This window comes from Triturus cristatus, chromosome 5_2 (genome assembly GCF_964204655.1).
Source record: "Triturus cristatus chromosome 5_2, aTriCri1.1, whole genome shotgun sequence".
Lineage (NCBI taxonomy): Eukaryota > Metazoa > Chordata > Amphibia > Caudata > Salamandridae > Triturus > Triturus cristatus.
In genome coordinates this window covers 1,087,638,962-1,087,651,914 of record NC_140588.1, presented here as the reverse complement: position 1 = coordinate 1,087,651,914, position 12,953 = coordinate 1,087,638,962, and the positions used below count along the sequence as shown (strand labels likewise).

General features: G+C 56.8%; 2 protein-coding genes across 2 annotated transcripts in view; both read right to left on the bottom strand.

Moving 5' to 3' along the window:
• Positions 1–5,779, bottom strand: part of LOC146829721 (gap junction beta-1 protein-like) — a 43,870-nt gene extending 38,091 nt beyond the window's left edge. Inside the window, exon 1 of the mRNA XM_085608428.1 lies at positions 5,641–5,779. The gene's annotated coding sequence lies outside the window, so the exon portion shown is untranslated. The remainder of the gene's footprint in view (positions 1–5,640) is intronic.
• The window catches only part of LOC146829722 (gap junction beta-1 protein-like), a 34,723-nt gene extending 28,944 nt beyond the window's left edge, over positions 1–5,779 (bottom strand). The window contains exon 1 of the mRNA XM_085608431.1: positions 5,641–5,779. The gene's annotated coding sequence lies outside the window, so the exon portion shown is untranslated. The remainder of the gene's footprint in view (positions 1–5,640) is intronic.
• Positions 5,780–12,953: the final 7,174 nt, after the last annotated feature.

Here is a 12,953-nt window from a genome sequence, read left to right as displayed (position 1 = left end):
ATTTACCGGTTCTATTAATAAGTCATGGTATGTATGGATTTACCAATCAAGATGAGAATAACCTTCAATGCATTCCATGAATTATATTACGGTTTCGATATGACTTTAGGTGCGCCACCCCTGCAGGTTACAGTAGCAGAGTTACAGCAAGATTTGAATGCATTTCAGCAACTGATGTCATGAAAAATATTGATTATTTGAATCCCACAGTAACATCATTTAACCACCAAATCGATGCATGGATTGACTATCATTAGTTGCCCATCTTTAGTGCCCGTTCACTGCTTCGCCCCAGTTATAGTTCTGTTATAATTTTGCCCAGTGGTTGTGCAGCGATTTCCCCCGTGGAATGGACTTTTTTCCCTATTGCTTGTTCGGTGTTTGTCCTAGTATAGTGCCATCAGGCCATGCCATGCGAAGCTGGTACTGGCATTTATACAGCACCCAGGAGCCATTGGAGTGGCCTCCTCTGCCACAGTAACTATTCCAAGAAGGTTCAGCAGTGATTTTATTGAGGCTTTGTGTGGTGATGACCTCAGAATGGTTATGCTGGCAGAGGAGTGCCTCTGTGCCTTTTTTTGTTTGAAGCGAGCCTTGGCTCCAGGTGCTCAAAAACAAATATGAATGGAAAACATATATTAAGGGCAACTTTTACCAACAACAGTTGGGGGAGGGCCGAGCTCCGGGGGGTCCCAGCAGCACTGTACCCTGGCCTGAAAGCTCTTGAGTGAGTCTGAAGGGGGGGCCCCCTCCATGCACTTTGCAGGGGGCCCCCCTCAACTTTCGTTACGCCACTGGGACTACATGCAGCAGAGCTATCTCTCAAGTTATATATATCATGTTCAGCAGACTACATGCAGCAGAGCTATCTCTCAGATTGTGCATACCATGCACAGTGGACTCCATGCAGCAGAGCTATCTCTCAGATTGTGCATACCATGCACAGCGGACTCCATGCAGCAGAGCTATCTCTCAGATTGTGCATACCATGCACAGTGGACTCCATGCAGCAGAGCTATCTCTCAGATTGTGCATACCATGCACAGCGGACTCCATGCAGCAGAGCTATCTCTCAGATTGTGCATACCATGCACAGCGGACTCCATGCAGCAGAGCTATCTCTCAAGTTACAGATATCATGCACAGCGGACTACATGCAGCAGAGCTATCTCTCAGGTTATAGGCCTTATATAAGTAGAGCCATTAGACAGCAGAGCTAGCCCTCCTTATACAGATCACACGTGCGCCCGCTCTACGAAACAGATGATACTGGCTCGGGCTTTGGACAGCAGTGCAAACTCTCAGACAAAGAAATGCCACAGGCACAATGTAGCGCCTAAAGCTAACATCTAGCTTGTGAGTAGGCACTAGGGCAGATACGTTGCCCTCATCACACTAAGCATTTAAGTGTTGTCACTGGGATTAAAACACGGGCACCCTGGCCCCACTGTACACGGTGTATTCACTAGATAGCGCCTCCTAGCACCTGGGCGCTTCGCTGTGCTTTGAACATGCCCAGGGGCCTCATGTGGCCCGTCTGGCCCCCATCCTTGGTGCCTTACGGCGGGTGCCGCATCCAGCTGTGCTGTGCCTTCATGCGTAGTGAGGCTTTCACCCCCCCCCCCCCCCACCCGCCTTCTCTTATGCGTCCTAGGACGGGCCCCACTTCGTCGTGTGGTACACCTAGCGTGCCCGCCGTGCACAGGTGCTCTCCGACCCGACCCCTCGCACCTGTTCTGTAAGGCCCCCACCCCTCTGAATCCATGCCCTCCGAAACAGACCACCTCTGTCCTCGAACCCGATCCCTGCCCTCTTCTCCTTGCCGCACCCCCGTGCATGAAGGTGGCATGTGGCTTGCCCGTGCCCCCAGACCGTCCCACGGGGCTCCAAGAATCACCCCTTTTGTTTTAGATCCGCACCATGCGACGTGCGACGTACCCCCGAATCACCCGTATGTGCCGAGTGTCAGCGCCTCGAAAACAGCCCCGTGCTTCGATGAGCACGTGGAGGTGCCACATGCCCCCTCCGCCCTGAATGTGCCCCTGTTCTTTGAGCCTGCTTCCCTCTGGTCGTGTGAATCGCCCATGTATGCCCAGGTGGTGACTCGTGCGCACACAGCTGCCCCCCTCCTACTCCCTTGTGCACTTGGCTGTGCCCTGTTTCCAGTGCCTGGGACGAGCTCTTGGAGCTCAGAACCTACCCCATGGGTACCCACCCTCGTGTGCCCAGGTGGTGAGTCCTGTGCCCTGAGAGCTGCCCCTCCTGTTCCCGTGTGCCCCATGGGTACCCACCTACGTATGCCCAGGTGGTGAGTCCTGTACCCTGAGAGCTGCCCCTGCTGTTCCCGTGTGCCCCATGGGTTCCCACCCACGTGTGCCCAGGTGGTGAGTCCTGTGCCCTGAGAGCTGCCCCTCCTGTTCCCGTGTGCCCCATGGGTTCCCACCCACGTGTGCCCAGGTGGTGAGTCCTGTGCCCTGAGAGCTGCCCCTCCAGTTCCCGTGTGCCCAGGCGGTGAGTCTTGTGCCCTGAGAGCTGCCCCTCCTGTTCCCGTGTGCCCCATGGGATCCCACCCACGTGTGCCCAGGTGGTGAGTCCTGTGCCCTGAGAGCTGCCCCTCCTGTGCCCCATGGGTTCCCACCCACGTGTGCCCAGGTGGTGAGTCCTGTGCCCTGAAAGCTGCCCCTCCTGTTCCCGTGTGCGCCATGGGTTCCCACCCACGTGTGCTCGGGTGCTGAGTACTGTGCCCTGAGAGCTGTCCCTCCTGTTCCCGTGTGCCCTTGGCTGTGCCCTGTTTCCTGTGCCTGGGACGAGCTCTTGGAGCTCAGAGGCCTGCCCCATGGGTTCCCACCCATATGTACCGACTGTCAGCGCCTCGATAACTGCCCCGGTGCTTCGTTGAGCAGGTGTAGGCGCCATATGCCCCCTATGCCATGAAGCCTGTCCAGTGCACTTGAATGTGAGACGTGTGCCCAGCTGCGTGACCTCTGGGCTGAAGCTGTCGTTGTGAGCTCTTGAGCACCCTGTGCTCCGAGACACCCCTAAGTGCGCCCCCCCCCCCCCCCTGTACCCTGCCTTGGACCAACCTGTGTGCCCTGCTGGGCACATTGAAAACGTGTACCACCGGCCTACCGGAGCGCCGCGAAGACCACGTCAGCACAAACACAGCTGTGCAAAGCGCTGCGAGGCCGCCTTCCTGCTCACACTCCAACCAGCACTCACCAATTCCACTCACGTTCTGGCGAGCGTGACCCAGACACCGTATTCACCACACTCCAGTGACGTGTCCACCTTCCACTCACAGACCAGCGACTGCACTCACCCCCGTTCACACTCCGGCGAGTGCACTAACCACTACTCACAGACGAGTTAGAGCAACCACTCACACCCCAGTGACTGCACTTACCCCCACTCACACTACAGCAAGTGCACTAACCACGACTCACAGACTAGTTAGGGCAACCACTCACACCCCAGCGGCTGAACTCACCTCCATGCACACTCCAGCGACTGCACTCACCCCCACTCACACTCCAGTGACTGCACTAACCCTCACTCACACTCCAGCAACTGCACTAACCCTCACTCACATACTAGTGAAACTACTCACACTACAGCGAGTGCACTAACCCTCACAGTCCAGTGAGTGCACCAACCCTCACTCACAGACCAGCGAGTGCACCCCCCACCCACACGCCAGCGAGTTTCTAGTCCACCTCAACCAGAGCCAACTTCTCTAAGGAGAACTAAATTCTGACAAGACAGAAGCGCTGCGCTTCAGGAACAAGAGCGCTCCCTGGGGCCCCACCTGGGGCCATCAGACCTGGACCCACACCAACCACTCATTCTAGAGGACAAACTTCAGGAACAAGAGCTCTCCCTGGGGCCCCACCTGGGGCCCCAGAGCTGGACCCACACCAAGCACTCATTCTAGAGGACAAACTTCAGGAACAAGAGCGCTCCCTGGGGCCCCACCTGGGGCCATCAGAGCTGGACCCACACCAACCACTCATTCTAGAGGACAAACTTCAGGAACAAGAGCGCTCCCTGGGACCCCACCTGGGGCCCCAGAGCTGGACCCACACCAAGCACTCATTCTAGAGGACAAACTTCAGGAACAAGAGCGCTCCCTGGGGCCCCACCTGGGGCCATCAGAGCTGGACCCACACCAAGCACTCATTCTAGAGGACAAACTTCAGGAACAAGAGCGCTCCCTGGGACCCCACCTGGGGCCATCAGAGCTCGGACCCACACCAACCACTCATTCTAGAGGACAAACTTCAGGAACAAGAGCGCTCCCTGGGGCCCCACCTGGGGCCATCAGAGCTCGGACCCACACCAACCACTCATTCTAGAGGACAAACTTCAGGAACAAGAGCGCTCCCTGGGGCCCCACCTGTAGCCATCAGAGCTCGGACCCACACCAAGCACTCATTCTAGAGGACAAACTTCAGGAACAAGAGCGCTCCCTGGGGCCCCACCTGGGGCTATCAGAGCTGGACCCACACCAAGCACTCATTCTAGAGGACAAACTTCAGGAACAAGAGCGCTCCCTGGGGCCCCACCTGGGGCCCCAGAGCTGGACCCACACCAAGCACTCATTCTAGAGGACAAACTTCAGGAACAAGAGCGCTCCCTGGGGCCCCACCTGGGGCCATCAGAGCTGGACCCACACCAAGCACTCATTCTAGAGGACAAACGGAACAGGACAGCGCAGGTCTACGCGGCCAGCTGCTTCTGTCTCCATGTTCTCCGCAGGCCCCGCAAGAGCTTTAAATGGCTACCCCTGCACACTCACGCACGCCCTCAGACTCCGGCACCGCACTCTGCCGTGAGCTCCATCCATCGACTCCAGACCATCCAGAAGCCGCAGCGAGACCCATCCTCGACCCCCAGCAACGCATCCTTTCTCACAGAGCCCCACTGGCTCCCCATACATAAACGCTGCAAATTCAAACTCCTCACGCACACATACAAGGCCCTGCACAGCATTGGACCAACATATCTGAACAAACGCATGCACTTCCACCAACCCACCAGACACCTGCGCGCACCCACACACAACCCCTGCATGGGAGAAGATGAACAGGAGGTGGGCATCCTCCTACATCGCACCCGAGGTCTGGGATGACCTCTCCAGGTCAGCGCCTCCGCCTCACCTCTTGAACTCTGAAAGAAGCGGAGACCCGGCTCTCCGACTAGCTCACTGAGGCGGACTCAGCCTCTTCAGCCTCACGCCCGCGCGCCTGCTCCAGCCCCTGTGCACCTTCACGGGGATAAGCCACCCAAGACTAATCTACACAACATGAATGAAGGAGTGGATGAGTGGATTTCTAAAGCGCACAGCGACCGTGAGAGTGCCCGGCGCTAGGGCGGACGCCGATGGAGGGAACAGATGCGTTTCCAGGTGTTTGCGAAATAAGTTCTTCATAACCTAACACAACCTAACAAAACCTGACACCCACCCCACTCACACTCCAGATAGCGCACCCACCCTCACTCACACTCCACCGAGCGCACCCACCCCCTCTCCCGAGAGTGCACCCACCCCCACTCACTCCAGCTCGTGAACACCCCTTCACTCACTCCAGCTCGTGAACACCCCCTCACTCACTCCAGCTCGTGCACACAGCTCGCACTCACCTAGGCTCCACTCAGTGTCCCACAGACTGGAGCGCTGAGATGCTCCTGACCTGCCTCCTCCAGGGGCGCTGGGGCTACTGAAAGTGTACCGGAGGCTTTAGGGGCACCCTGCCTCCTCCAGGGGCTTTTGGGGTCGCGGAGGTTCCTGACACCTCCAGCCGGGTTTATGGGGGTTATTAAGCGGTGATCCTGTCTGCTCCACTCTCTGCCCAGGCTCTGTCCGGCCGCCCCCGCGGGCAGCTATATACTCCTGTAATCGGGCCCATACAATGCCCATTAATGAGTAATCCGAGGGCGTGAGGTGCGCACTCCCTGCCCCTCCCTCTCTCTCTCTGAGGCCAGAGGCCTGGCACCGACTGCCCCAGGCGTGGACCCTAACCTGATCACCGCAGGTCCGGTCCTCGACCCCCCCCCCCCCCCACGCCCTCAGGAGGCATGGGCCCCGCCCGGGGGAACCAGGCCAGACCCTACCTGGCCGAGAGAGGGCCCTCCCCACCCGCAGGACTCATGGGCCCCACCCTGGGGGAGCAGGCCAGACCCTACCTGACCGAGAGAGGACTCACCCTCAGGAGTCATAGGCTCTACCCCGGGAGACCAGGGCTGGTCACAGCCAGACCCTACCTGGCCGAGAGAGGGCCCTTGCCACCGGCAGGACTCATGGGCCCCACCCTGGGGACCAGGCCCGACCCTCCCTGACCGAGAGAGGACTCCCTCCCCACCCTCAGGAGTCACCGGCCCCACCCTGGGGAACCAGGCCAGACCCTACCTGGCCGAGAGAGGGCCCTCCCCACCCTCAGGACTCATGGGCCCTGCCCGGGGGAACCAGGCCAGACCCTACCTGGCCGAGAGAGGACCCCCCCCCCCCCACCCTCAGGAGGCATGGGCCTAATCCAGGGTACCATGTCTGGTCACAGCCAGACCCTACCTGGTCGAGGTATTCCCTCTACCCCGCTCTCCCACCCGCCCCCCTCAGAAGGCGTGGATCCCAGCCCGGACCCCTCCTATCTAAAATGTTTTGGGGAGGTAGCCCCCGCCACATGCGTTCTTCTCTCCCGCACCCCAGGGACTAGGTGAGGGTTTAGGAAGGGTGAGGCCGGTTTCCTGCGTGGAAACGCGCCGTCAGCCCTGCACACCTTTTCCCACGTGGGTCGCGGGGCTGGACACCGGGTCTCATGTTCACAGTGTCCGAACAGATGGATTTTTTCACAGGTCTCTTAAGGGTCGGGAGGCCCTGGCCTCAGGCGGCAGCTTAGGGGGGCAGTATCTGGAAGTGTGGGTTTAACTTAGGGGGTGTCAAGGAACGCGAGGACGAAGAGCCCAAAGTCACTGAGGGGGTTCGGGGTACGAGGAGGGGCCCTAGATTCATGTTCATGGGGCCACCGGACGGGCAAAATCTGCTGTGACTGCCCCAAGAGATGAAGGCTTCCCACACCCAGAGGTGCGGCACATGAGAACGGTGGTCACTGGGGGTCCTGCAGGGGTCTGATAATGATGGTCAGTGAGGGCTCACTGAGGGGCCTGCAGGGGTCTGATAACGATGGTCAGTGAGGGCTCACTGAGGGGTCTGCCAGGGGTCTGATAACGGTGGCCACTGAGGGGGCCACTGGGGCACCTGCAGGGGTCTGATAACAGTGGTCAGTGAGGGTTCACTGAGGGGCCTGCAGGGGTCTGATAATGATGGTCAGTGAGGGTTCACTGAGGGGCCTGCAGGGGTCTGATAATGATGGTCAGTGAGGGTTCACTGAGGGGCCTGCAGGGGTCTGATAATGATGGTCAGTGAGGGGGCTGCCAGGGGTCTGATAACGGTGGTCACTGTGGTGGCTACTGGGGGGCCTGCAGGGGTCTGAAAACGGTGGTCAGTGAGGGCTCACTGAGGGGCCTGCAGGGGTCTGATAATGGAGGTCAGTGAGGGGTCACTGAGTGGCCACTGAGGGGCCTGCCACGAGTCTGATAACGGCGGTCAGTGAGGGCTCACTGAGGGGGCTGCCAGGGGTCTGATAATGGTGGCCACTGAGAGGCCACTGGGGGGCCTGCAGGGTCTGATAATGGTGGTCAGTGAGGGCTCACTGAGGGACTTGCAGGGGTCTGATAACGGTGGTCAGTGAGGGCTCGCTGAGGGGACTGCCCTCGGTCTGATAACGGTGGTCATTGAGGGGTACTCAGGGTATAATGAGGGCCCTGCAGGGGTCTTGATTCGGTGGTCAGTGAGGGCTCACTGAGTGGCCACTGAGGGGCCTGTCAGTGGTCTGATAATGGTGGTCAGAGATGGCTCACTGAGGGGCCTGCAGGGGTCTGATAACAGCGGTTAGTGAGGGTTCACTGAGGGGCCTGCAGGGGGCGGATAACGGTGCTCAGTGAGGGCTCACTGAGGGGCCTCCAATGGGTCTGAGAACAGGGCTCAGTGAGGGCTCACTAAGGGGCCTGCAGGGGTCTGACAACGGGGGCCAGTGAGGACTCACTGAGAGGCCTGAGGGGTCTGATTACAATGGTCAGTGAGGGTTCACTGAGGGGCCTGCCAGGGGTCTGATTACGGTGGCCAGTGAGGGCTCATTGAGGGTCCACAGAGGGGCCACACAGGTGCCTGTCAAGGGTCTGATAATGGTGGTCAGCGAGGACTCACTGAATGGTCATTGAGGGACCTGCAGGTGTCTGATAACGGTGGTCAGTGAGGAGTCAGTGAGGGACCTGCAGGGGTCTGATAACGGTCGTCAGTGAGGGCACACTGAGGGGGCTGCCAGGGGTCTGATAACGGTGGCCACTGAGGGGGCCACTGAGGGGGCCACTGAGGGGCCTGCAGGGGTATGATTATGGTGGACAGTGAGGGGTCACTGAGGGACCTGCAGGGGTCTGATAATGGTCGTCAGTGAGGGCACACTGAGGGGCCTGCAGGGTCTGACACCTATGGTCAGTGAGGGCTCACTGAGGGACCTGCAAGGGCCTGATAACGGTGGTCAGTGAGGGTCACTGTGAGAAGTTGGCCTGGTATATGCTGTCCACTAGTTATAGTGGGCACCCTGTATCAGTCCAAACAACCTTATTGGTTATAGGTTAAAGACAACCTTTATTGAAAGATATCCTAGTGGTAGCTATGGAGAGCAGCCTTCAGGCTAAGTCTTGAAGGAATGTAAAGCAGCTAGTTTTACCAGTCTATAATTTCTTGAGTTCCTAAATGAAAGATATCCACACCAGGTATATTTATAAAATATATGTATTTATTACTAAACACACCCTCCTAGTCTCTTTATGAGACTAAAGGTCAAAACAGCACAAATACACATCAGGCCCTAGGGGCGAGCCAAACCATATACTAAAATAGTGGTATCAGAACCACGACTGAACTAGACACAAGGCCTAGAGCCTGCAGAATCGCTGGGACCCCAAGGAACCACCCAAGGTAGTGACACAGGGGAGCCACGGGGGACGTGTGCAGTGTGAGAACACAGCCGCGAGCTCCCGTTAGCTTCTATGGGGAAAGTCGCGGTTAGATTTTTAAAGATTAGGGACACTTAGAAATGAATCAGGACCAAACCCTTTTGGACTTAGGACGTTCTAGGGCAAGCACCCACGGGAGCACCGGAGTACTCGTGTTACCTCACCCAGGGAAGCCGGGCGCATAGGTGTCTTTTGGTGTCGGGTCACGTTGTCGATTTCAATGGGAGCTGGCGAAGAAGTGCTGCTGCCGTGAAGATGCGAAGGGTCCGAAGAGATCCAAGCCTGGATCGAAGTCGAGAAGAACCTGAAAGCAGAGGGGACAGAGTCTGGGTCACTAGGCAGTGACCAGGAAGGCGATGAGCAGATGCCCACCGATGTCGGGTGATTTCAGGTGAAGGAGGTGAAGCTTGACTCTTCAGCCACAAGGACCAGGAGGTGTCGAGGATGACCAGGAGCTGGATTCGAGCTGACCCACAAAGGATGTCGAGTGCTGCAGTGTCAGTGCCCGGATTGGACACAACAAGCCTTGGAAACAGCAACCCACACAGAAATGAGAAAGATGCTTCGGTGCAGACCAGCAAGGTCTGAGGGACTCACCACTTGGTTGAGAGTCAGGGCACGCCTGGAGCAACCAGGGAAGCCCAAGGAAATACAAAGTTACCCCCTCAGGGACCCAACAGTCAACGGACCAGGGATCGCGAAGGGACCTCGACACAAAACACAAAATGGTGGCCCACGGGTCACTCGGGATCACTAGGCTGACAATCTTCGTTGGATTCAGTGCTCGAGGTGGGGGCTACAAGTCAGCCCAAGCACGACTTCAAGAGACATCAAGAAGTCAATGCACTTGCAGAAATGCATGGTGACTAGGAGTTACGGTTCCACGCTACTCACGAGGGCTGTAGGTCTCAGCTTTGCTGGGGACTCGGGCCGGCCTCTGAGATGTCTGGAAATCCTCTTCCTGGGCTGCAAATACTTCGGAGTCCAGCGGGAGCTTCGATAATGCAGACCAGCAAATTGCTTCGTTGGTGCCTGCCAAGCAGGGGAGTCAATCCTTGACCCCCAAGGGAGATTTCTTCAGTCCTCTGGTCTTTAGCAGAGCGTCGAAGGTCCAGGATTCAGCTTCAGAGTTTCGTCCAGGGTAATCTAAATTTCTGAGGACAGGGGTCCCATACTTATACTAAGGTAGGGGGTTGGACATACTCTGGGGACCCACCTATGGGAGGGTTTGGAAAGAGGGGTGGCTACACTCATTTCCTTTGTCCAGTTTCGTGCCAGAGCAGGGGCTGGAAGCCCCTGAACCGGTTTGAGCTGGACTATCAATCAATCAATCATGGCATTTGTAAAGCACACTACATACCCGCGAGGGTCTCAAGGCGCTAGGGGGGGAGGGGAAGCTGCTATTGTTTGAAGAGCCAGGTCTTGAGAAGTCTTCTGAAGCACAGGGACACCAAATGTGCCCCCAGTGCAGGACTTCAAAGCACTCAAAGAGTGCTTCCACCCAGCCCCAATACACATAAGCCTGTCTGGGAGGTGGTTACACCTCCCTGTGACAGGAAACCTATTGTCCAGGCCTCCCCTGCCAGAGTTTCAGTCAACAGCAGGAGGCCAGACCCATGTCTGTGGCTGCAGCATCCATTTTGTGATGCCAGGGCTCTGTTAAGTTTCTATCGGGTAACCCAGTACTACCATGTCTTTCCCTCTAGAAGGGAGGAATTCTACGACCGCCGCCAGAACTGGTGGGGGGAGGTAGGATTCCAAAGCGTTTGACACCAAACACGACATGTTTCTGTGCAGCCATCCCAAAGTTAGCATTTACGGCGAGGTTATAATGCACTTAAGAGTATATGGTCAGGCTGCATTACAAACGGCATCAGAGAAGGGTCTCCGAACGCTGCAGAGGGGCTCTGCTCATGCAGGGACACCCTCTCACAAAAGAACCAAGCACTCTGCCTTCAGGATTGATAAGGTATGCCATAGGAGTGACTTATAGGTTTATATGTGTGTATATATATAGTGATATAGGTAACCTATATCACAGTAAGGGGTGCATGCACTACCTTACCCAGGCTGCAGTAGCAGACCTGTGGTGTCATTTTGGGTGGCATTCCAGGGGTGGCATAATACATGCTTCAGCCCCTGGTAGGCCTCTGGGGTATCTATGCCCTGGGTACATAGTGTACCATATACTAGGGACTCACAAGGGTACCTCAGTATCCAATCTATGGTATACCTAAAGTACATGCAATCGATTTAGAGAGGAAGCAGCTAGGCTGGGGCTCTGAAAAGCAGGGTCACAGCCAGACTTAAGTCGAAAAACAGTGAAACACCAGCAAAAAGTGGACTAAAGTCGAAAAACAGTGAAACACTAGCAAAAAGTGGGGGTAAACATGTGAAGCAGATCCTACTCTCCTACAGTCACTGAGGGACCTGCAGGGGTCTGATAACGGTGGTCAGTGAGGGCACACTGAGGGGGCTGCCAGGGGTCTGATAACGGTGGCCACTGAGGGGGCCACTGAGGGGCCTGCAGGGGTCTGATAACGGTGGTCAGTGAGGGCTCACTGAGGGGCCTGCAGGGTCTGATAACAATGGTCAGTGAGGGCTCACTGAGGGGGCTGCCAGGGGTCTGATAACGGTGGTCACTGAATGGGATACTGGGGGGCCTGCAGGGGTCTGATAATGGAGGTCAGTGAGGGGTCACTGAGTGGCCACTGAGGGGCCTGCAAGGAGTCTGATAACGGTGGTCAGTGAGGGCTAACTAAGGGGGTTGCCAGGGGTCTGATAATGGTGGTCACTGAGAGGTTACTGAGGGGGAAACTGGGGGGCCTGCAGGGGTCTGATAATGGTAGTCATTGAGGGTTCACTGAGGGGCCTGCAAGGGTCTGATATTGGTGGTCAGTGAGGGCTCACTGAGGGGCCTGCAGGGGTCTGATAATGGTAGTCAGTGAGGGCTCACTGAGGGGCCTGCAGGGGCCTGATAACGGTGGTCAGTGAGGGCTAACTGAGGGACCTGCAGGGGTCTGATAACGGTGGTCAGTACGGACTCACTGAGGGATCACTGAGGGACCTGCAGGGGTCTGATAACGGTGGTCAGTGAGGTGTCACTGAGGGACCTGCAGTGGTCTGATAACGGTGGTCAGTGAGGGCTCACTGAGGGGTCTCTGAGGGACCTGCAGGGATCTGATAACAGTGGTCAGTGAGGACTCACTCACGGGCCCACCATGAACACGGAGAGGATTAGAGAGGAACAAGCTGCAGGGGACCCTGAAGGTAAGTCCAGCCAGGTACTCTAAGACTTGGGGGCAAGATTTCAGCACTGAGGGCCAGTTGGGTGCAGGGATAGTAGGCCGCGGTGACTTCTGGGTGTAAGCCCAGGGCTTTAAGTGGGCCGGGTCTTGCAGGGCACTGGCAGTTCCTAAAAGCAGGTGCCGGGAGGGGCCCCTATCGGGCTCTCCATTTTTGCCCTCACCCTGGGGCGAAAAAGAAATCTTTGCTCTGCAGCAGTGCCACCCTTCACAGCCTTTGATGTAACTTCAAAGAGACTCTGTATAGTTATTTCACAGTCTCCTCATTTCAGAACTGAATGTATCTTATGCAACTAACAACCATTGGCAGAGCCAATAGTCCTAGCTTGTTGTAGGTATGATGTTCTGGATGCAATGACAGAAGCAGCAAAACACCAGTCGGGCGACACACTATGGAAAGCACAGATTTTTACCTTGTGAGTTTTTTAGCCACGCCCTTATTTTCACCGGCCACGCACCTTTGAGAGACCCCCAGTTTTTTCATGCCACTGAAAGACCAGTGTAAGACTATAACGCCCACGCGCTGAGGCTGCCCCACAATATGATGCCAAGGCGTCCGCAGCACAGCTCCAGAGG